At 39.0% G+C, this 24,942-nt stretch overlaps 1 long non-coding RNA gene across 1 annotated transcript; it reads left to right on the top strand.

Moving 5' to 3' along the window:
• The first annotated feature begins 14,051 nt into the window (after window positions 1-14,051).
• LOC107554976 (uncharacterized) lies at window positions 14,052-24,050 on the top strand. The gene is made up of 3 exons (XR_001605118.1): window positions 14,052-14,191; window positions 18,776-18,779; window positions 24,039-24,050. It is a non-coding gene; the product is annotated as an uncharacterized lncRNA (long non-coding RNA).
• Window positions 24,051-24,942: the final 892 nt, after the last annotated feature.

Genomic DNA, 24,942 nt, shown 5'->3' with positions numbered 1-24,942 from the left:
CAATCTAATGTTGATGAATCCAAATTATTCTAGATGGGGGAACATGTGCCTGCAGTTAGTAATTAGCATAAAACACGTGTGTGCAAATGTATCTAATGCTTCTTTGTAAAGCCCAAAAGCATGGTAACCATTCTCGAAACCAGCTGAAACACAATCAATATTGTGTAGCCTGCTGAAAAATACATCTTAAACCAGAAGCTGGCTTACTGGTCTTAGGTGGTTTCGTAGGTTGGTCTGTCGGCTGGTTTTAGAAGGATTTTGGCCAGTTTTCAGCTTGGCTAGACTGGAAACCCTGCTAAAAACTTATACACAAATAAATGCTTCTAAATGCCAATATGAGTCTTTGATTTTTGTGTACATATGGATCAGTACATTTTAAAGCCTTTATTTTTAACCTTTATTTGGATAGGACAGTTAATTGACAGGAAGCGAAGTGGGAGAGAGGGGGACGGGATCGTGAATGGTCCATGAGCCGGGACTTAAACTCGGGACACACTAATGTGCTATCGCCACCGACAATGGGAGATTTTTAAACTTTAATCTCAAATAGGATGCTTGGCAATAGCTGATATGCCAATATTTTTCAAATCATTTTGGCCTGTAACTGATACTTGTTTGGAAACAACACAAATTTTTTTTAGGGAATAACATTAATTTTCATTTCTGAGCAAAAATGATTTTCTCAAATTCAAGTGGTGATCCAAAACGGTGATTCTAATCATCCTGCAAAAGTTCACTTCAAGAATGACCGTACGGCTGATGTGATTGTTAGCGTTCTTTCACACATGAGTTATTGCAGTGCATAATTAACATGTAATCTTATCTGCAAGGCATATCGGCATCATATTTTAGACTGCGCTGAAGCTTATGATTTCTTTTTAAGCCTTTATCGGTCAATTCAGATGATGTTCCGATAATATTGTGCATCTTTATTTAGTATTTAAAATTTTGCAAAGAACATCAGCATACATATAACAGAATTTAAACTAAAATTTGAATGTATTTTATGAGGTTCAGGCCGAATGAACTGCAGAATTTAATATATTGTGTTAAGAACAAACCCAAATGTCTCTAGGTTACGTATGTAACCATGGTTCCCCAAAGGGAACGAGACGAACACTTTGGGAACGCCACGTTCTGAAGCATGTGTGAAATCAGTCCAATAGAGAAGCGAGACATCATGAGCAACCAGGAGCATGAGCAACCAGGAGCATATAGGCTCATCCGGCAGGCGCACATGTTAGCTTCTGTGGAAGCTTATGGAACCATGGTTATATACGTAACCTAGAGACGTTCCCCTTCAGGAACTCGAGCTGCGTCTAACACTTTGGGAATGAGAATACCCACTGCGCCATACGAGCAAGTCCCTGTCTGGTGTGTATCTGGTGAGCATATCAAGATGAGAGAACTTGGGACTCTGGGGTAGATGTCAGGTCCAGGCTGTAGAAACGGATGAATGTGTGCGGAGAGGACCAGCCTGCCGCACCACAAACATCTTGAAGGGCCACGTCCACTGAAAAGGCTTTGGAGGCCGCCATACCCCTAGTCGAGTGCGCTCTGACCCCTATAGGTGACTGGAGGCCAGAGGACTCATAGGCCAGTGTGATTATCTCAACCACCCACCGACTCAGGGTTTGCTTGGTTGCTGGAACCTCTTTCTTAGGTGGACCAAAGCAAGCAAATAAGTGATCTGCCTTACGCCACTGGGCAGCTCTGTGAAAGTAAGCGTTTAGTGCTCGCACTGGACAAAGCAGATTGAGTCTTTCCTGGCCTGCTTCCTGGAAGGGAGGAGGACAAAAGGCTTGCAGTACAATGGGACCCGGCAAGGAAGTGGGCACTTTAGGGACATACCCGGGACTCAGGTAAAGAAATGCCCTGGCCATGCCCGGGGCAAACTCCAGGCATGATACAGAGAGTGCCTGAAGGTCCCCTATCCTCTTCAGTGAGGATATAGTGAGTAAGAATATCGTCTTATCAGAGCTTGTCAGAGAAATCTTCAATGGGTTTGAAGGGAGTTTTGCACAGAGCCTCCAGAACCACTGCCAGGTCCCATGAGGGCACCTTGGTGCGCTGTACTTTCCTCAGCCTCCGGGTGCCACCCCAAGGACTGACCCCCCTAAAGAGCATGGTAAGCAGCTATGGCTGCTACGTAAACCTTCAGAGTGGAGGGAGATAACCCTGCATAGAATCGCTCCTGCAGAAACTCCAGAACTTAACCAACTGGGCAGTTGACTGGGTCCTGCAGTTGCTGTCTGCACCAAGAAGTGAAAAGTTTCCACTTCAAGGCATACAGTTTCTTCGTGGCAGGAGCTCTGGACTGGAGTATGGTATCAACAACCTCAGTTGAGAGACTGGATGCTATGAGCCAGTGAGGATATAGTGAGTAAGAATATCGTCTTATCAGAGCTTGTCAGAGAAATCTTCAATGGGTTTGAAGGGAGTTTTGCACAGAGCCTCCAGAACCACTGCCAGGTCCCATGAGGGCACCTTGGTGCGCTGTACTTTCCTCAGCCTCCGGGTGCCACCCCAAGGACTGACCCCCCTAAAGAGCATGGTAAGCAGCTATGGCTGCTACGTAAACCTTCAGAGTGGAGGGAGATAACCCTGCATAGAATCGCTCCTGCAGAAACTCCAGAACTTAACCAACTGGGCAGTTGACTGGGTCCTGCAGTTGCTGTCTGCACCAAGAAGTGAAAAGTTTCCACTTCAAGGCATACAGTTTCTTCGTGGCAGGAGCTCTGGACTGGAGTATGGTATCAACAACCTCAGTTGAGAGACTGGATGCTATGAGCTGTGCCCCCTCAGGGGCCACGCCCACAACTTCCATAACTCCAGGCCGGGGTGAAAGACGGTGCCCCCTGCCTGAGACAGGAGGTCCCTCCTGATCGGAATGTTGAGCAGAGAGCCATCGAGATGAGACACCAGGTCCGAGAACCATACTCGGGCCGGCCAGAACGGGGATACTAGCAGCAGACGGACCCCGTCCCGGCGTACTCTCTCCAGAACTCCTGGGAGCAGAGCAATTCTCCAGAACTCCTTCCAAAGGAGCTCCACCACCTCGGGGTGTAGCCTCCATTCTCCGAGGCTCAGCCCCTGTCTCGACAGGATGTCTGCTCCCTGATTGAGATGCCCAGGGATGTAAACTGCTCTGAGTGAGAGGAGCTTTCCCTGAGCCCACAGGAGGACCTGGTCTGCCAGCTTGTAAAGGGGGTGCGAACGTAGACACCCCTACCGATTTATATAGGAGACCACCGATGTGTTGTCTGTGCGGACAAGCACATGATGTCCCCTTAGGTCTGGAAGGAAGTGTTTTAGAGCTCGAAACACGGCCAGCATCTCCATGCAGTTGATGTGTCACATGAGATGATGGCCTTCCCACCAGACAGGAACCACGGTTTCTTCTACATGTCTAAGGCACGTAAGCATCGCCGCATGACCTTGATCGTGCAAAGCGGGTTCCTCCTTGGGGAAAACCCCTTGGTCCTAAGCCACCACTGCAAGGGTCTCATGTACAGCAGGCCAAAAGGTATCATGTTGGATGCAGCTGCCATCAGGCCCAACAGTCTCTGAAACTGTTTGACAGTGAGTGACTGGCCTTCTCTCACTCCCCTCACGGCTGTGAGAATCATTTCGATATGACCAGGAGACAACTGTGCCTGCATCGCTGTCGAATCCCACACCACACCCAGATAAGTGGTTCTCTGTAGTGGAGAAAGCACACTTTTCTTGCCGTTCAGCCATAATCCCAGCTCTTTCATATGGGCGAGGATGACATATCGATACCGAGCTGCCACCTGCTCTGACTGAGCTTATATCAACCAATCGTCAATGTAATTGAGTATGGAGATGCCCTGGAGTCCCAACGGAGCCAAGGCAGCATCGACACACTTCGTGAAAGTGGGGGGTGAGAGTGACAGGCCGAATGGAAGAACCCGATACTGGTAAGCTTCGCCTCCGAAAGCAAACCTCAGGAACTTCCTGTGTTGAGGAAGGATGGATACATGGAAGTAAGTGTCCTTGAGATCTATCATGACAAACCAGTCCTCAAACCTGATATGAGACACGATCTGTTTGATAGTGTGCGTCTTGAACCGAAACCGTTTGATAGTGCTGTTCAATAGACGCAGATCTATGATCGGACGCAACCCCCCATCCTTCTTCGGAACGATGAAGTAACAGCTGTAGAACCCTGATTCTCTCTTGAGAGGAGGAACACGTTCTATGGCCTCCTTCCTCAAGAGAGTTTCTACTTGTTCCAATACCAGAGCCTGCTCGGGGCCCACTAATGTAGGAAGCGAGGTGGACAAGAACCAAACAGAATTCTGTAACCTCTCTCTACAGTGTGCAGGACCCATGGCGAGACATGTGCCAGAATCTTCCACATTGTCAGAAAGTCTATTAAGGGAACCAGTCTCTAGAGACTGGCCTCTGGTGTCACTAGAGGAGCCACTTCGGTGCCCTGAAGTGGTTGACCGGCAGGGAACGACTGACCTGACTGCTCTAGCGCCCTCATCTGACCGTATCATACCGTCGCCGGGCGGCAACTGGGAAATTTGCTCGCGGGAGCCCACTTAGCCCTGAAGCACCAGGGGCGGCAGGGGTATCAGTGAAGCTCCCTGAGGGCACTGAGGAGGATCGGGCACTGTATACTGAGGTGTGTACCTCTCCTTCACAGGGTGGGCTGCCCTCAGGGTCCTAACGATGGAATTGTCAGGACCGCTTGGCAGAGGTCCTCTTGGACATAATAACGGTCCGCAGATCCACTTTCTGTTTAGAGGACCCCGACCGGCTCTGCTTCTGGGTCTGGCGGTATGAGTAGCTAGATGGCTGGGACTGCTCCCACTCAGCAGTCCCAAAGACATGGGGGCGGCGAGGGAGAAAATGCTGGAATGCCGCCGCTTACTTCTTCGCCTCCTGAAACCTCTCGACGACAGTATCGACTGTGCCGCCGAAGAGGGCAGAAGGCAGAAGGGGGGCATCCAGGAGGAAGAATCTGTCCTTGTCATGTAGTTTGGACAGATTCAACCACAGGTGTCACTCCATAGCCACCAGTGCTGCCATGGAATCGCCGATGACTCTAGCCATTTCCTTGGTGGCTCGAAGTGACAGGTCCGTGGCCTGACACAGTTCGGCAACTATGTCGGATTCCTCTTCCTCCCTATCATCCAGGTCTTTTAGCAGGTCGGCCTGGTACGCCTGCAACACTGCCATAGTGTGCAGACACGCACCAGCTTGACCTGCCGCCGTATAAGCTTTCCCAACCAGGCTGGATGTCAGTTTTACTGGCCTGGTGGGAAGCTTCGGGGCCTTCAGTGATGATGCTGAGGACGGGGAGAGATAGCTCGCGAGCGTCTGCTTCACCGCCGACATCGCCCCATAGCCCTTCTCATTCAGCCCTGTGATGTTAGAGTAATTGGATACTATAGGGCTGAAGAGTCGGGACGAATATGGTTTATCCCATGGTCTCGTGACTTCAGAATGGAGATCTGGGAAAAATGGAAGGCCCCGTTGTGAAGGCTGTGATCTAGCTTTAAGGAAGCGCTCGGCTCTGCCTGTTTTTCGGCTGGCATTCGATGTTCAGTTTGGCTACAGCATGAGTCACAACCTCCATGAGCTCCTCATACGTGAGGGACTGCGGTGGCGAGTCAGCAGTCTCCTCCGTGTCGACGCTCATCACATCAACCTCCTCGGAGGAAGATAGATGAAGCACCTGGCCCTCCGGGAGGAAGAAACCGCAGGGCGGGCTTCCGATCCCTGAGAGGGGGCGTGGATCTAGCGGGTGCGGACCGAGATAAGGACGAGCCCAACTCGGATCCCTCCACTAAATCCACTTGCGATCCCCACGATAACAGCTGCCGCTGTGCCTCAGCAACAGCAGGGCCGGACGCAGCAGGATCGCGAACCTGGCCGATTTCATCGAAAACGGCCAGGCGGGAGTGGAGCACATGGAGAGGGAGAAGCTCACAGTCATGGCACAATTGATGTTGATTTTCCTAAAATGTGTTTTTTTTTTTTTTTTTTACTATTATAGTGATTAGCGTCTATGGTTGGGAACTTGGAACTTCGTTTATGTTACTATAATTTTCTTCTTGTGAATGCAGCAATGCATCATGAAGTCAGAGTTATTTGATTTCAAGAGAAAAAAAAGTAATAAATAGGTTGCTTTTAGAAAATGACCTATCTTCTTGTTAAAGCATTAGTGCATTGCTTTGAGTGCGAGTTTATTAATGAACATTTACCAGTTTCATTTTTCATAACTAATATATATATATATAGAGAGAGAGAGAGAGAGCTTTTTTTTTTTGCATAGTGATTATTTTATAACAATTAAACACTTTAACGCCCCTTCCCCTATTTGTCAGTCTGCTGCAAATTAAACGGATGAATGAATGAATGAATATACTTTTTTTTGTTTTTTTTTTACATATTTATACTGTACAGTTCAGTTTGTTTTTGTTTTTTATTAAATTTAAAATGTTTACTTTTAAAAAAAGTTCTATATATTTTTAGACACTGATTTTCATTATTGTGTTTTAATTTTTAGTTTTTTTTTTTAAATAATGAGAATTTAGAGGGACAACATGCTTAATTGTCACAATGCAAAACTGGTCATGAAAAGAAATTCGACCCTCTTTTTGGAGGCATTCCATAAAGAATCACAGATTTTAAAAGCAGTTATCCCAAACGTTTGACTTTATTGTGTTCTCAAACCACATGCATTATCAGGTATAGCTTTTCAGTCGTGCTGTGGCCTGTGAAAGGAATACAAATGTCTGTTCTTTACAATGATGCACAGGATGATTGGTGAGTCACGCTCCACCTAATTGGGGGCCATTCATGAGCTTCTCCTGCCCCTGCCTTTGATCATGACACGTGTGACAACAAAAGTCATAGCCATACAGCCAGAGGCCTTCATTAAACATACCTTAACAACCACCCTGGCTGTTATCAATCAAGGTGGTTTGCTTAAGCATTGATCAGCATCTATTTAAAACCCCAAATCTAAAAAGAAATGTGAGATGAGTGGAAATGAAAGTGGGTGTTTTTTCATCGGCAGATCCACAGAGAGACAGTTGGCATCAAAGAACGCTTAGTATTCTTTTTCACTGCGGAGGTCTGACACCACTTAAGTTTTCTATTCTCACAGATGTCATTCGATGCAGTGAAATTAAACCCTAATCTTTACATACAAAATGCGGCTATCAAGAATATGCGATGATAATTGCCCCCTCTCATTTTGTAGCTTTAAATTGACATTTTAAGAAAAGAAAGCAATTACGCTTAAATGACAAATTGATTGTTTTAAAAGGTTCATCAGCAAAACTAAATGATAAATACATTTCAAAAAGACTGATTCACAACAGCGAACAATTTTTACAGTGGAGATAATTCTAGAAGAGAGATGTCTTTCTGACACTTTGTGACATGTTCGCACTTAAAAGACAGTTAACGGAGTGGAGAAGTACAAATGATTGCAAAGTGCTGCAAAATGACAAAAGAACTTGGAAAAACAAGAGCGTACATTTTCATTACAAAATACTGAAGTCTAAATTCTCATTACCTTCCTTTTAATAAACTCAGATTTGTTGCTGAAGCAAGGCAAAGTACAAAAACTTCATAACATAACATTATTAGGCTATATCAAATTGTTTAGTTGCACAGAGCAATATTTTTCTGTGCTTTTATGGGACTGTCTATTGAATATATAAGACAAAAGTGAAAAATTCCCTCTCTTCTTAATCTCTTCTCTTCAGATAAAGGGATTCCAAATGATTAGAGCCTTAAATTATTTTCTAATCGCACTCAAACAACACAGAGATGTAACATTTGCCAATTTCACTCAGAGTAAAATCCTCAAATCCAGTCATGGAATTGTTTCATCTAATTTCACATTGTGCTGTACACAGAGAAGACCTCATGGACCGCTTAAAACATAAGTATATTGAAAATGACATGCTTCAATAACAGCACGAGAACATGCAACCCCTTCTTTTTTGAAAAAGAAGTATGCTTTGTAGTATTTAATGTGCATTTGTTTAAAAACTGTACTTGAATTAAATAATACAAATAAATAACAAAATAAAAGTCCACTTTTATAAGGGCTACTTAAACATATAAGTACACTTTTTAAGATGTGTTCTTTGTAATAATTAAAAGCCTTACTTTACATTTTAAATCATTATGACTTAATAATCCTAAAGCACATGTTAAATACTTGAAAAATACTCGTTAAATATAAACTGTAGTATAACTGAAGTATAAAAACTGTAGTGCGTTATTCAGTATTATATTTAAAGTAAATATAGTTCACCTGTACTAAATTGCAACTTCATCATTACAAATGTGAAATTACTAATATTTTTTATTAAATCCACGACTTACAAGTTTCAATAGAAATTACATACAATTTTAGATTAAATAATTGTTTTAATAATATTTTGCCATGCTTTAAAGAAATGGACATTCTGATGTAAAGTACTCTAAAATGTTATAGTTTTAACTGTAATGTTATTAGATATGCTTTAAGTTAATAAAGCAATAAGCTGAAAGAAGCCGTGGTTTACAGTGAATTTATAACAGCTAAGGGGCGTTGTTAGGCACGACGCGAAGCAGAGTTTATTGCTTTTATAAAACGGTTATTCCATATACGTAGTAAGGTTTCACAGAATAAAACAGAGCAAATAAAGTGTAATGATATTAATAAAAACATTATTCATCCACCAAACAATGTAGTTCCTCAGAAACAGTTGTGGTTGCAACAAAGTGTTTGCCGAGTAACACACAAATGTAAACAAAGGTGTGTGTTTGTAGAGTAATATACAACAGCTTCGAACGTGGCTCAGCCAATCAGAATCAAGGACCGGAACTATCCGTTTTATAATATATTTGAAATGTTCTAAATGGCAGCTTTGCCATTACAAATGTATAGTTGCAAATATATTTAAATACATGACATATAAGTTTCACTATAAAGAATACTTTACTTCACCTTGAATGAAAATACAGTACAGTCTATCATGAGGAACAGCCATAAGGTCATTATTTTCCCTATGAGAGGTTTGTAATAGTCATTGCAAGAGCTCTAGTTATGGATGGCAAGCTAATCAAAGGTGTTAGATAAGGGCCTACGCTATGTATGACGTTCACACATGACAGCCATGCATGTAACACGCAATACACAGCATTAAGTAACAGACCTGATTTTCTCACCCCTCTCTAAGACCTCTGAAAGTGTGTTTTGTCCAGATAAGCCCTTTAGCTCTGTTAATACAGTGATGTTTTCTGTCGTTAAGCCTTTGTGCACTTTGAACAGACAGTACGTACGGCTTTCGTCCCTCTAAAGACTGTGACATGGCATGAAACCAACACCCTGGGCAGTGCCATCTGTCAGCATGGCAGCCGCACACAGAGCGCTGGAGAGCAGCTCTGGACTCATAGCTTGTAGAGTTCCCTCTTCTAAAATCGAAGAATAATATTAGCTTGTATTTAAGGATGTGCATGGGTATACTGCTTTTTTTTTAAGTGCAATTTGTGGCATGTGGAATGATTCACATTTCAGATGAGGGTGATCAGTCACTCAGAGATGAAATGCTCCTCAGAATGACTTGGACAGTGGGCCGCTCTGTTTGCCAAGTGTTTCCATTAGAATCACCCTCATTTCCTCATACAGATTAGTGGGTCGGGCTTGAAATCCAGGGCAGAGAGTTAAATGAGGAAAGCGAGAGTGGTGCTGTAATGTCACACAATTGGCATACGGAAGCCCAGAAGGGCCGCAGAGGGTTTTAATAAGAGATCTGGAAGGGAGCCTGCTCCGACACTCAGCTGTATTCCCTTCACGTCCTCATACACTCATAATAAAGGTCCCTTATTGGCAGCTATGGTTCCATGGGGAACCTTTAACATCCATGGAAAATTTCCATTGCACAAAAGGTTTGTTATAGCAGAAAAATGTTCTTTAGATTATTCAAATGTTCTTAATACATATATATAAAATTAAAATGCACTCACTCTCAGGCTGTCTGTATGTAGATGTGTGTTTCTTAATTGGAAACAGGTTTGGAGAAATGTAGCATTATATTACTTGCTCACCAGTGGATCCATTGCAGTGAATGGGTGCCGTCAGGATGAGAGTCCAAACAGCTAATGAAAACATCACAATAATTCACAAATAATCCACACACCTCCAGTCCAAATATTAATGTCTTGTGAAGCGAAAAGTTGTATGTTTATAGGAAACAAATGCAATATCGTAAACCATCGCTATTATGGAGTCCATAATCCATAATAATGCTTGATCCAGTGAAAATTCCACAAATATTTAGGACTGTTTTGGACTGTTATTGCCCGCACAATGTTTGATCTGTGCATATTTCTCTCTTGATTCAGACGAGATGACTTTTTCAATGAAGGAAGCAAATTTATGGACAGAGGACTCGCATTTTAGGCATGAAGCAATGGTTTGAAGTTAAAAATGTGCATTTTAGCCAGAAGCATCAGTTTGAATTTAAAAATGTCTTAATGATTTCTTACAAACACACAGCTTTTCACTTCACAAGACTGATGGACTGGAGTGGTGTGGATTACTTGTGGATTATTGTGATGTTTTTATTAGCTGTTTGAACTCTCATTCTGATGGCACCCATTCACTCCAATCCATTAGTGAGCAAGTGATGTAATGCTCAATTTCTCCAAATCTGTTCAGATGAAGAAACAAACTTAGCAACATCTTGGATGATCTGAGTATATTTTCGGCATTTTTTTTATTTTGCCAATTAATTAACTTAAAGGGATAGTTCACCCAAAAAATTAAAATGTGATGTTAATCTGCTTACCCCCAGGGCATCCAAGATGTAGTTGACTTTGTTTCTTCAGTAGAACACAAACGAAGATTTTTAACTCAAACCGTTGCAGTCTGTCAGTCATATAATGGAAGTGAATGGGAATCACGGCTTTGAGAGTCAAAAAAACATACACAAACAAATTAAACCCTGCGGCTCGTGACGATACATTGACGTGTAAAGACACGAAACGATCGATTCACCGCAATGTCCGAACTGTCCTGAGCGCGTCCTCGACAGCCGGCGTGTGACGCGTCTTCTTCTTATAGACTTATAAGTGCATTACCGCCACCTATCTCTCAAATGGACCATTGACACTCCTAATTGAGATTGTAGATAGAGTGTCAATGGTCCATTTTGAGCGCTCAGGACAGTTCAGACATTGCGGTGAATCAGAGGTAAAAAACTATATAAATACTGTTCAGTTTCTTGCACAGACCGATCGTTTCGTGTCTTTACACATCAATGTATCGCCACGAGCCGCAGGGTTTAGTTTGGTTTTGTTTGTGTATGTTTTTTTGACTCTCAAAGCCGTGATTCCCATTCACTTCCATTATATGACTGACAGACTGCAACGGTTTGAGTTAGAAATCTTCCTTTGTGTTCTACTGAAGAAACAAAGTCACCTACATCTTGGATGCCCTGGGGGTAAGCAGATTAACATCTTATTTTCATATTTGGGTGAATTATCCCTTTAATTATACAATTTTACAGTATTTGTTGGGACAGCTGTCAGAATTTCATATGTTTAACAAAACAATGAGACACACTCACACAGGACACACTCAATATCAATATCGAGCAGTCACTGTTTATATAAAGAGATGTATGGAGGCTGCCACCAGCTGATAAATGATTCCTGTCATTAACTTAAGAGATAAGAAACGGTGCAGTGGGCTATTGGCATTGATCCGTGTGGGACAATCTGAAGGAATTATTTCCTGTTGTTTGACAGAATTTCATCGATTTAGGTGGTGACACCATTAATGAGACTTCCATCTCTGTTCTTTCTATCTGTTTTCCTCTATTACATGAAACACAAACACCTCTCCCTAATGATGATGGAATTGCAAGTGATTACGGTCTGCATTCATTAAGCCAAATTCCCAAAGAAACGTACATTTCATTATGAAGGGGAAAAACACAGAAAATAATGTCCTTGCAGTTACTAATGAGAAATTGCACGCTTGGTCTGCCAGTTGTGACAGTGACCTGAGCCGGAGGAATAGGAAGTAAGCAATGATTTCTCATTACTTTCTCTAACAAAATCAGATTCTTCACATGTTGAAGGTGCAAATATTCAAAGAAATGCATGCAAATTAGTGCAGCAAAGCACGGTTTGGTGAAAAACTCTTGTTTCAAGTATAAGCACAGCACAGACACAAAGGGATTTAACACTTACACTTACATCATGATTATCCAAAGCCCATGGGTTTTGTTAACAATAAATGAACACTGAAGTACTTGCCAGACCTCCAAAAACAAGTCCACTGAAGAAGTCTTCTAATAATCAAGTCCAGGAGGCAGACGCTAATGAGGAAAAGAAGAGAAATAAATCCAGGGAAGGATTTGATGTGTGTTCTTGTAGTTCCATTAGCCAATCAGCAATGTAATGGCATCATTATCTGGTCACATGACATTTTTGGTTCGGGTGTTTGGCTCAAAGTCCCAATAGATCATAAATAGTTTGTGTTCTTTAGTGTAAATGCAACTTGTCCATTATTTGAAGTCACAGTTTTCATTCTAAATCCATAGGCCTATGTGTAAAATATGAAATGAACAAAATCTACTGAAAAGAGGGGTGTGTTCTCCAAGAGCACAGTTAGGACCAACTATGGTCGCAAGTTCCATTGTTACCAGCATAGATTTGGTGTTTCCGAATCTATAGTTCCTATGAATGTTCACATACAGCATCACAAAGTTATGTGGTTGGAACTACAGCTCTCAACCTGTGGTTAAAAGGATAATTTCTTGTTAGTATGCCATATGTGACCCTGGACCACAAAACCAGCCATAAGGGTCAATTTTTCGAAATTGAGATTTATACATAATCTGAAAGCTGAATAAATAAGCTTTCCATTGGTTTATGGTTTGTTAGGATAGGACAATATTTGGCCGAGATACAACTATTTGAAAATCTGGAATCTGAGGGTGCAAAAAAAAAATCTAAATATTGAGAAAATCGCCTTTAAAGTTGTCCAAATTAAGTTCTTAGCAATGCATAGCAATGCAAGTTTTAATATATTTCCAGTAGGAAATTTACAAAATATCTTCATGGAACATGATTTTTGGCATAAAAGAAAAATCTATAATTTTGACCCATACAATCTATTTTTGGCTATTGCTACAAATAAATCAGACTTAAGACTGGTTTTGTGGTCCAGGGTCACATATGGACTTAAACAGATCATGTACTTGAGCAAAATAAGCAAGCTAACATGTAGTGCAATCTATACCCTAGTAAAAAAGTAATATATTTAAAATACATTTATTTCATACTAAGTATAGTTCAAATCTATGAACACATTTATTGACATATAACTCGAGACTTACTGGTATATAAATTATAATTAAACTTTACTTGGCATATTACTTGTGCACAATACACTTTTCTTAATATTAAGTCTAAAATGTGTTTTAATGTCACTTTTGATGAGGATTGTATGATCTTTGAATAATATCAGACTTTAAATGCAAATTATTTAAAGTGTACCTGAAATATACTTGCAATAGTACAACTGAAGGACATTTTATTAAGTACACACATATAAAAAAAAAATTGTAGTATACTTAGCATGAAATAAATGTATTTGAAATACATTTAAGTATATTTATTTTTCACTAGGGTATACAGACTTCTTTCTACATCAGTAAGTTTGTTAAAAGAATTAGAGTGTAGTAAGAGAACCTGAAAAATACAGTAAAATAATGGAGAACAAAAATACTGAAACAGTCCTCAGATGCCATGTTCGTTGTTAACAGCAATAATCTGACATTAATTTGATCTCAAACTAATTAATTTGCAGACGTTATCACTGTATCACCTGCTTGACCTTATTAACCTCAGTTCTAACCAATGATGGATGTGCGACAAAGTTCCTTCCTCTTGTTTCTTCCAATTAGCACAGGTTTTGTATTTCTTTTTGGAACTGACTGATTGTAGCAATCAATGATCTGAGCTTATGCACCTTAGCTTTTATTTATTACTTGTGAATAATTTTGCCAATGTTCACTCAAAAACAAAGGTGCATAAGATCAGATCAGTGAGGCCTACGATCAATAAGTTCCAAAAAGTAATACGAAACCCATGCAAAATCAAAGAAAACAAGTTGATAAAAAGATTGAATCCAATAGTTGGCAATAATAAAACATAAAGAGTGGTTAAGAAGCACATTTATTTTTGACAGGGTTTTTCACGATGAAACGATGGGGATCCTAAAAAATACAAATATTATCCAGTTTTTGGGGGGGAAGTTGTTATACCCTGTGTGAGCAAAGTGAACAAGTTTTGTCAGGGAAAAAAAGACTGGACTGCAACATGAGGGTTTAAATTCATAGCCATAAAGTTTTTTAAATAACATGCAAATTTTGCATCTCATTTGACACTCCAATTAAAGAATTACCCTATTCTAGATCTACTGACAAGGTCTAACAGCCAATGCTAACTAGCCAAACCTTGACCCCATAGTTAGGAGAGCCATGGAAATATACAGTAGTTGTGTGTGTCTCTGCATGCTTTTTAGTGCTGGGCAGTATGACCAACAATTTATATCACGGTATTTTTCCAAATTATACCGGTTTCACGGTACATGACGGTATTTTTTTTTCATGCATGACTGGGTGTTAACCATATTTTCTATATTTTGATTATTATAATTCCAAACAATCAGTAAGCGACAGGTGCTAGGAAACGCTGTTTTGTACTCATTTATTGACGAGTCGGCTGCGGTGCGGCCAACTGAATGCGCTGCTTCTCTGCTGCTCACTGCACAGAACAGACGCCGAGAGAGGCGACACTTCTCCGGGAAAGTCAGACCTCACGCTCGCGGGACAGCACTGGAGAAATCTTCCAACTGAACCATAGCTAAGGTTTATCCAAAAAAGTCGCTAGGTTTGTCAGTATGAATATTCTATGGAAAAAAGCCGCTAAAAGGGTCTGAAAGTTGCTAAATCTAGTGCTAAAGTGGCACTCGTGTGTGTGAGACGAGGGAGCTGATGGCAGGGGGCGGTGGATATTTGTGGCGGTCAGTGTGGATATTGTGGATGAGTTCTTCTGTGTCATGACGTTCTATAAGTTCTACAGCTTCAGTTTCGGAACTTTCACGCTTAGTAACACATACAGCTGTTTCCTCACCACAGTGCAACAGTGAAAAGGGACACCTTTTAAACAGTGTCGTGTTCCGAACGTTGTTCGGTATTGCGGTATTTTAAAAATTCATATAATAACAAAAATAAACACCGGTATTCGGTATAAACCGGTATACCGCCCAGCACTAAGCGTTTTCAAAATAAATTTGATGACTGGTGTGTGAACACACCTCCAGGTGAGCCCGTCAACACATTTTTCATTTGTCCATAGCTAAGGTTTATCCAAAAAAGTCGCTAGGTTTGTCAGTATGAATATTCTATGGAAAAAAGCCGCTAAAAGGGTCTGAAAGTTGCTAAATCTAGTGCTAAAGTGGCACTCGTGTGTGTGAGACGAGGGAGCTGATGGCAGGGGGCGGTGGATATTTGTGGCGGTCAGTGTGGATATTGTGGATGAGTTCTTCTGTGTCATGACGTTCTATAAGTTCTACAGCTTCAGTTTCGGAACTTTCACGCTTAGTAACACATACAGCTGTTTCCTCACCACAGTGCAACAGTGAAAAGGGACACCTTTTAAACAGTGTCGTGTTCCGAACGTTGTTCGGTATTGCGGTATTTTAAAAATTCATATAATAACAAAAATAAACACCGGTATTCGGTATAAACCGGTATACCGCCCAGCACTAAGCGTTTTCAAAATAAATTTGATGACTGGTGTGTGAACACACCTCCAGGTGAGCCCGTCAACACATTTTTCATTTTCCAAAACACTGACAACTGACTGATTCCTGTCGCTCAGACAAATTAAATTTGCGAGAAAAGCACTTACCTCCAGCTGGCAGAGAGCATGCCAGTCTGATCAGTGAAAAAAGCTGCTTTACTAGTCCTCTTATGATGCCTCATCTCACAATGTCAAATCAAATAAGCTGTTTGATAATCGCCACAGAGGGTTTAATTATAGTAATGATCTCATCTCCCACATCAGCCTGCCTCTCATGGTGCAAAGCCACATCCACAGGCAGATTGAAAGCCCTCTCTCCCTCCCTCCACGTCTCTGCTGCTCTCTCTGCCAGACACCTGCTGCAACAGCCTCTTAACACTGCAAATTCACAAAGACAAATGAATATCGCTGCACTTTAAAGGAAGGACCGTGTAGATAAGACACTGCAAGAGTTGTTTTGGCCTGTGGCACAACAGGAAAGACTTCCTGAGCAGATACATAGGGACTCTCAGAGGATCTGCGGAAGTATTGATTTTCCTGCCAAGGAATTACTTCTCATTAGTGACTGTGCATGCTGTTGTTACTTTGAAAACACAACAGGAGAGGCTGGAAATAGTGGGACATTGGTGAGAGGTGTAAGCTAGAAACACAAAACAAGTACCAGAGGCAAAATGATTCTCAGTGCAAAAGAAAGTGGACTGTTTCCTAACACAATTAAGTACTTAAAAAAAAACGAATTAAAAAAATGCACTTTATAATGTCAAACTAAACATTTACTTTAAAGTACATTTTAAATAATTGTTTTAATAATCTTTTCATGATTTAAAGCTACAGTCCGTAACTTTTTTTGGTTAAAAATGATCAATATTTGAGTAAGTGCATAACTAGCCAGTGTTCAAAACTATCACCTTACTTTAGCTTGTTTCACAACGGTTAGTTTATAATAATGTTTTGTAATTTGAGTGGTACGGGGGCCTGTACCATGAAGCCAGATTAGCTGGCTAGCCAAGTAAGTTTCAGTTTAGTTTGCACCAATAAGACAACCAGTTCGAAGGGAGCATAATTTGTTTTTTGGGTTAAAATCATTTCTTAATATGAAATTCGAATGGCATTACAATAAGAGATTAGACTGTACAGAAATTGAAATCTACTCGCTTATACACACTATACTCATAGTCACGCGATGCTGATGTTGTTAACATTAACAATTTGAGAATAAAGTATAACAAAAATAATAATTTGCACGGTTTGATGTGATATGAGATCATTTAGATTAAATTACCATTGGTAGTGCAATTTATTGTAATGCTTTTTCCTCAGATGGTCAGAACAAATGTGGCAGACTTGTTACCTACTTGTTCTGATGACAATATACGGTGAAAATTCCTATTTGGGTTATATATTCCAAGACGTGAGTGCAAAGTACAATAAATATCCACACCGGTGCGGTGACTGACTGCCACACATACTTCTCAAAATATTAGATTAATCCGCGCTGGAGCCGTGCCGACTCACAACCCACGCAAGGAAGATAATTCCGGACACAGCTGCAGTTTCAGGTTTTCAAACAGAGATGGCGACAAAGAGGCAAAACTTACGGACTGCAGCTTTAAGGACTCGCAGTACTTTGATGTGTTGACTAACATGCTAAAGCATGTAAAGTACTTGATTATAATTTAACTGTATTGTGTTATTTGATAATACATTTAAAGTTAATATATATTAAATGGACTAAATTGCAGCTTCATCATTACAAATGTGTAATTATAAATGTATTTAAATGCATGACATACACATTTCAATCGAAATTACATTAATGTTTGTTAATAACTTTAAAATTAAATAAAATAGTTTATCGTGAATGCTTGTCAGTACATTCAGCATTACACTTCAAACATATTTCAAAGACAACAGAAGTAACTATGAAATTACATATTAAGATGCGCTTAAAGTCCTACTTATGTGAGTTAAAAAGCACTCCTAATAATAACTTATTAAATAATTTTCAATGATAAAACTTTCATGTAGTTGTAAATAACATGCAAATAAGTCTCCGAAAACATTACATTCAGTTCGCACTTAAGATTATTTTTGAAGTATATAATTTCCTAAATAAATTCACTACAAAAGTATGCTAAAAATAAACGTAAATCAAACATCTGATACATATGTCCCACAATTAAGATTCCTATGTACATACATTTATTATCTTTATAAATGTTCATGATGGTGATCCAGTGTTGAATAAGTTGCTTTGAAGCTAAAGCATTACAAACTCATTCAGGTTGCTGTCATTCAGAAAAAAAATTAGAATACTGCAAAAAAAAAAAAAAAGCCACTAGCAAAAATAGCTAACTACATTTAAGCTAGAGAGCAATATCTTTTTAAATATGCTAGTGAGTAATCAGACAGAACAGCTAACTTCCAGTCACTGGAATAAGCAACTCTGTTTTGAGTTATATCTAGCTAAATGTGAACAGTTTAACTAGTTTAACTCAACAAGATTCCCTTCCATTGCCCTGTCACGACATTAGTTGAAAGTGAAAACTGACCATATAACAGACAATTTACACTAATACCATTATACCGGCCCTTGCGGCAAAGCTGAGAATGCAAGCAGTTGCGTTATGAATTCCGTTCTGACACCTTTCAGAACCCAGCGATGCGTGAAATTGAGCTTTTGTAGCTGGAAGCGTTTGCATTCATGCACTTGCGTAGAGTATGTTTGGGTTTTATTTGTTGGAGTTGACGGTGTGGTGTGATTTGAATGTCTGTCATCCCGGTGTATATACCTTTGTCCAGCTGAGGAAAGCCTGACATCATTCAGGAGAAGACTGGAAATGAGAGTGTCTGACAGAGCACTTTACTCTGACAGTGACTTCTTGGCCTCAGGAGAGATAGAAGAGCAGAGAGCAGTACGTTACATCAAATATCTTCATTCAGAGTAAAGAGCCAGTGAGATTTATAAAAAGGACTCTGTCCTTATTTCCGTCAGGATGCAAGCCACCCAGATGTTTTTGTTTTTATTCACCCCCCCCTTTTTTTTCTTCCTTTCTTCCATTTTTGCGGTCTTCTCGCTTGGACTGTGATGTAAAAATATTAGAGCTGTCAAAGCTGATGTATTAACTTATTAGATTAGTTAAATATTTAAGTCTGTTAAACCTATTTAATGCATTTAGCTAATTAGCAATGCTTGCTAAGGGAAGCACCACTGCACACCGTTTGTGCTATGAATATAAATGTTAATTCAAAGTTTGTGCCTTATTTGGGGAGTCAATTGCTTACTTTTTTAAAGCAATCACACTTCAAATTTTCAACAGATGATAAAAAAAAATCCCATTGGCTGAAAGAGGAACTCCTAGTGAATATCAGCTCACATTTTCTTCAGAAAAACTGATTCATTATGTTCTGTACTTTTTCAGAAGTTGAACTTTAACTTTTATACGTTAAAAGACTATAATTAAGTGCAATTTGAATGTTGACACCTAATTGCATGTTATTTACAATTAACAACAAAAAAGATGATCTGTTTAGCATAATGAATTAAAATGTACTCTTTTTAATTTGACGTTATTATAAATAACACTTTTTAAAAGTGCCTTTCTCAAGAGAAGTGAAACTGCAAGACTGTGTGTTATGTATTTTTATGCTTAAACGAGTATTCTCTTTCAACTTGGCAACATGCTAAAGTAAAATTGGTAACACTTTACAATAAGGTTCATTAGTTAAACATTAGTTAATGTATTAACTAACATGAAGTAACCATGAGCAATACATTTGTTACTGTATTTACTAATCTACGCTAACGTTAGTTAATACAAAGCTAAAAATAAACGTAAATCAAACATCTGATACATATGTCCCACAATTAAGATTCCTATGTACATACATTTATTATCTTTATAAATGTTCATGATGGTGATCCAGTGTTGAATAAGTTGCTTTGAAGCTAAAGCATTACAAACTCATTCAGGTTGCTGTCATTCAGAAAAAAAATTAGAATACTGCAAAAAAAAAAAAAAAGCCACTAGCAAAAATAGCTAACTACATTTAAGCTAGAGAGCAATATCTTTTTAAATATGCTAGTGAGTAATCAGACAGAACAGCTAACTTCCAGTCACTGGAATAAGCAACTCTGTTTTGAGTTATATCTAGCTAAATGTGAACAGTTTAACTAGTTTAACTCAACAAGATTCCCTTCCATTGCCCTGTCACGACATTAGTTGAAAGTGAAAACTGACCATATAACAGACAATTTACACTAATACCATTATACCGGCCCTTGCGGCAAAGCTGAGAATGCAAGCAGTTGCGTTATGAATTCCGTTCTGACACCTTTCAGAACCCAGCGATGCGTGAAATTGAGCTTTTGTAGCTGGAAGCGTTTGCATTCATGCACTTGCGTAGAGTATGTTTGGGTTTTATTTGTTGGAGTTGACGGTGTGGTGTGATTTGAATGTCTGTCATCCCGGTGTATATACCTTTGTCCAGCTGAGGAAAGCCTGACATCATTCAGGAGAAGACTGGAAATGAGAGTGTCTGACAGAGCACTTTACTCTGACAGTGACTTCTTGGCCTCAGGAGAGATAGAAGAGCAGAGAGCAGTACGTTACATCAAATATCTTCATTCAGAGTAAAGAGCAAGTGAGATTTATAAAAAGGACTCTGTCCTTATTTCCGTCAGGATGCAAGCCACCCAGATGTTTTTGTTTTTATTCACCCCCCCTTTTTTTTTCTTCCTTTCTTCCATTTTTGCGGTCTTCTCGCTTGGACTGTGATGTAAAAATATTAGAGCTGTCAAAGCTGATGTATTAACTTATTAGATTAGTTAAATATTTAAGTCTGTTAAACCTATTTAATGCATTTAGCTAATTAGCAATGCTTGCTAAGGGAAGCACCACTGCACACCGTTTGTGCTATGAATATAAATGTTAATTCAAAGTTTGTGCCTTATTTGGGGAGTCAATTGCTTACTTTTTTAAAGCAATCACACTTCAAATTTTCAACAGATGATAAAAAAAATCCCATTGGCTGAAAGAGGAACTCCTAGTGAATATCAGCTCACATTTTCTTCAGAAAAACTGAAGTTCTTCAGAAAAACATTATGTTCTGTACTTTTTCAGAAGTTGAACTTTAACTTTTATACGTTAAAAGACTATAATTAAGTGCAATTTGAATGTTGACACCTAATTGCATGTTATTTACAATTAACAACAAAAAAGATGATCTGTTTAGCATAATGAATTAAAATGTACTTTAAACCTTTTAATTTGACGTTATTATAAAGAACACTTTTTAAAAGTGCCTTTCTCAAGAGAAGTGAAACTGCAAGACTGTGTGTTATGTATTTTTATGCTTAAACGAGTATTCTCTTTCAACTTGGCAACATGCTAAAGTAAAATTGGTAACACTTTACAATAAGGTTCATTAGTTAAACATTAGTTAATGTATTAACTAACATGAAGTAACCATGAGCAATACATTTGTTACTGTATTTACTAATCTACGCTAACGTTAGTTAATACAAATACAGATGTTCATTGTTAGTTCATGTTAGTTCACAGTGCATTAACTAATGTTAACAAGATTTTAATAATGTATTAGTAAATGTTGAAATTAACATTAACAAAGATTAATAAATGCAGTATAAGTGCAGTTCATTATTAGGTCATGTTAACTAATGTAGTTAACTAATGAACCTTATTGTAAAGTGTTACCGTAAAATTGTATTGCAGTGAACTGAGTAAAGTCAGGTGAGGAAATATTAATTTTATGGCATTGTGGTCTTTTCTAATCAGTCGCTTACGAGTTTAGGTTTCAGGGGTTTGCTTTTCTTTTAGACATATTTAGCTCACTAAAGTTTTGTAACCAATCATGTGAGTATAATCTGTCCACTTCACTAGAAAGCACAAAACATGATTCATGTCTTATATTATATTTAGTTTTTTTATGCCAGTTTGCTGCTTCTATTGTTTATAAACACCTTGAAGAGGACGATTTTCATTTTCATTTCCGAACATCTGCTAGCTGGCACAGAAGTAGGGCATATGGAAAGCATGTCCTCCTTAACGTCACAGTGAGTTATGACAGTTTCCATGTGCGACGTGCAATAAGCATAATTAAAGTGCTATTCTCCTGGGGTTTGCTTTATGTAGCACACATCTTTCATAGCAACAGATGCTTTTCGTTTAAAGTGAGGAATGACATAGAAGTAGCCCTTCTTCAGAAAACTCATGCACCTATTCGAACTTCTGCACCTTTTTAGATAAAACTCATGGCAGCTTCTAATGGGAAGGCTAACATTAATTCTAAATGTTCTATAAACAATTCAGTCCATCAGAATCATTCTAATATGATGATTTGCTGCGAAGTTATTTTTGGAGCTCAGCTATTAATGGTTCTTATTATATCAGTGTTGAAAACAAATATTTATTCATATTTTTTTTCCGTTGGTAAAATTATAAATATCAAAAATAATGTATTTACTGTCGCTTTTGATCAATTTAATGCTTTCTTGAACAGCAAATCAGCATATCTGAATGATTTCTGAAGGAGACTGAAATAATGATGCTGAATAACTTAACAGGAATAAATAAATGTATTTAAATTTTTAAATATATAAAAATAGAAAACAGTTCTTTTAAATTGTAATACTACTTCTCAATATTATTGTTTTATTTATGATCAAATAAATGCAGACTTTGTGAGTGTTAGAGAATATTTTCAAAAACGTAAAAAAAAAAAATTATCAACTTTTATAAATACATTTTTATCGGTTGTTTATTCTTGTGGGAATGGAATGTTAACATTCCCATGAAGTTATGAAAATGTTCATTCTAAATTTTTAAGAAAATTTTTTAAAATGTTTTTAAAGGGGTGTTTTTATAGGATGCTACATGCACTTTTAGAAGTTGTTTGAACTTAAATGTGTGTTGGCAGTGTGTGTACACTACCACCCTATAAAGATAAAAACAATTTTTTTTAATCTCGTTAAATGTTTTTCGCTTTCTCAAATCGAGCCGATCTCAGATGCCTGTCTGTGTGACCTCACACAGACAGGCCCCTGCCACGGTAGTTTGATTGACAGTAGCGTTTCAGCAGACTGTACTGGTGTCTTACCTTAGACCCGCCCTGAGTGACTGTCATCAGTCCGCCATTGTTTCACCGCCGGAGCAGATGTAGACAAGAATGACTCCTAAGCGATTGAGGTGTTCTGTTGTTGGATGTAATAATGAACATAGCAGTCCTCATTTACTCCCGACATCTGAGCCGCTGAACTCGCAGTGGATTATTTGTTTCTGAAGGGAATGCGCCCCGATCTGCATAAATGCATCTATGTTCGCGCGAATCATTCGTGATCCAGCCTCATCTACAGAAGAAGTGAGTATAATGTTTTGTAATGAATCTTTGCAGATCACCTTTCCTAATAATGTGCTAATTAGCAAGTTTCACGATGAATGCGGCTAAAGTAAACAGTCTCTCTGAGAGCAGCTCGGAAGAGAGGGGCGGGGTCAGCAGAGCTCATTATCATTTAAACGAAAATGCTACAAAAATGGCTTGATCTGAAAAGAGCTGTTTTTGACAGGGTAAAAAAAGGTGTTTTTTGCACTACCATTGAGAAATGTTAACCAAACTATGTTACAGACTTTTCATTAAGACCCTAAAGAATCATATCAACTTGTGGAAAATGGGCATCCTATGACCCCTTTAAATGTTACTTTTGAATGTCCTCTGAACGTTCTGAAAGTCCTTATCCAGTAATCACAAGCCACTGTAGGTCATGAAAAAGTCATGAAATTAGTCTGAATTTGTGGGAAGCTATGTGTTGGGTAATACCACAGTTTCAGGGTGCACAACACACAATTTTATTATCAGAAATGTCAAGGTTGAGAAATCACTTGAACATTAGTGAAAGAAAAACTTTACGACCCTTTTGACCTTAGCAAGCTCTATTAACCCCACAATGAGATCTGGGTAATATTGATCTATAGTTCCTTATTTACTGCCTGTGCTATACAGAGTGTGAAGGAGAGACGACGGCAGAGGAACAAACAGAAGAGCACAAATCATGAGCTCCAGTTAAACGTCACTGCATGTGATATTGAGCAACCATTACTGGAGTTGATATGAGGATTTCAATATCAATATCGAGCAGTCAGTGTTGAGCTCTGGAGATATTTGGAGGCTGTCACCAGTTGATAAATCGGGTGTTTTGATTCCTGTCATTAACTTAAGAGATAATAAACGGTGCAGTGGGCTATTGGCATTGATCTGTGTGGGACAATCTGAAGGAATTATTTCCTATTTTTTGACTCACACAACACAAATTCATCGATTTAGGTGCCAACACTATTAACGAGAGCTTCCATCTCTGTTCTTTCTCTAGCATACGCTATCGGTCAAAAGTCTGGAACAATTAAGATTTTTTATCTTAAGATCTTTTTTTATTTTTCTTGTGCTCACCAAGACTTCATTTATTTGATCAAAAATACAGTAAAAATACTAATATTGTAAAATAGTATTAGAATGTAATGTTGAAAACATTTTAAAATGCAATTTGTTAGTATTTCTGTGGAAATCATACAGTAATGTACTACCACTCAAAAGTTTGGGGTGAGAAAATTGATAGTTTTAATCCGCAATAATGCATTCAATTGGTCAAAAGTGAAATGTATAATGTTACAAAAATGTATTTTTCAAAGAATTCTGAAAAAAGTTTCACAATTTCCACAAAAAATATTAAGCAACAAAATCTGTTTTCAACATTAATATAAAAAGAAACATTAATGACTGATCCACAAATCAGCATAATTATGATAATGAATTCTGAAGTATCATTTGACACTGGATTTGACTGGATTAATGATGCTGAAAAATTCAGCCTTCTGTCACAGTCTTCAGCCGGTGTGCCCAGGAGGGCCACCAGATGACTGTGTTCTGGGAGCACATGGCTTGTGTTGTGTTTGTCTGTTGCCATGTGCTCTCTCCTGTCTATTGTCTGGCCCCTCCCATCTTGTTACCTCGTTATTTTTTTAGTTGCTCCACCTGTGTCTCCCTCGTTTGGTTCCTATTTATTCT

The sequence above is a fragment of the Sinocyclocheilus grahami genome, unplaced genomic scaffold (assembly GCF_001515645.1).
Source record: "Sinocyclocheilus grahami isolate Dianchi unplaced genomic scaffold, SAMN03320097.WGS_v1.1 scaffold521.1, whole genome shotgun sequence".
Taxonomy (NCBI): domain Eukaryota; kingdom Metazoa; phylum Chordata; class Actinopteri; order Cypriniformes; family Cyprinidae; genus Sinocyclocheilus; species Sinocyclocheilus grahami.
Note: the sequence above shows the minus strand (reverse complement) of the source record. Positions and strands in the feature narration are given on the sequence as shown.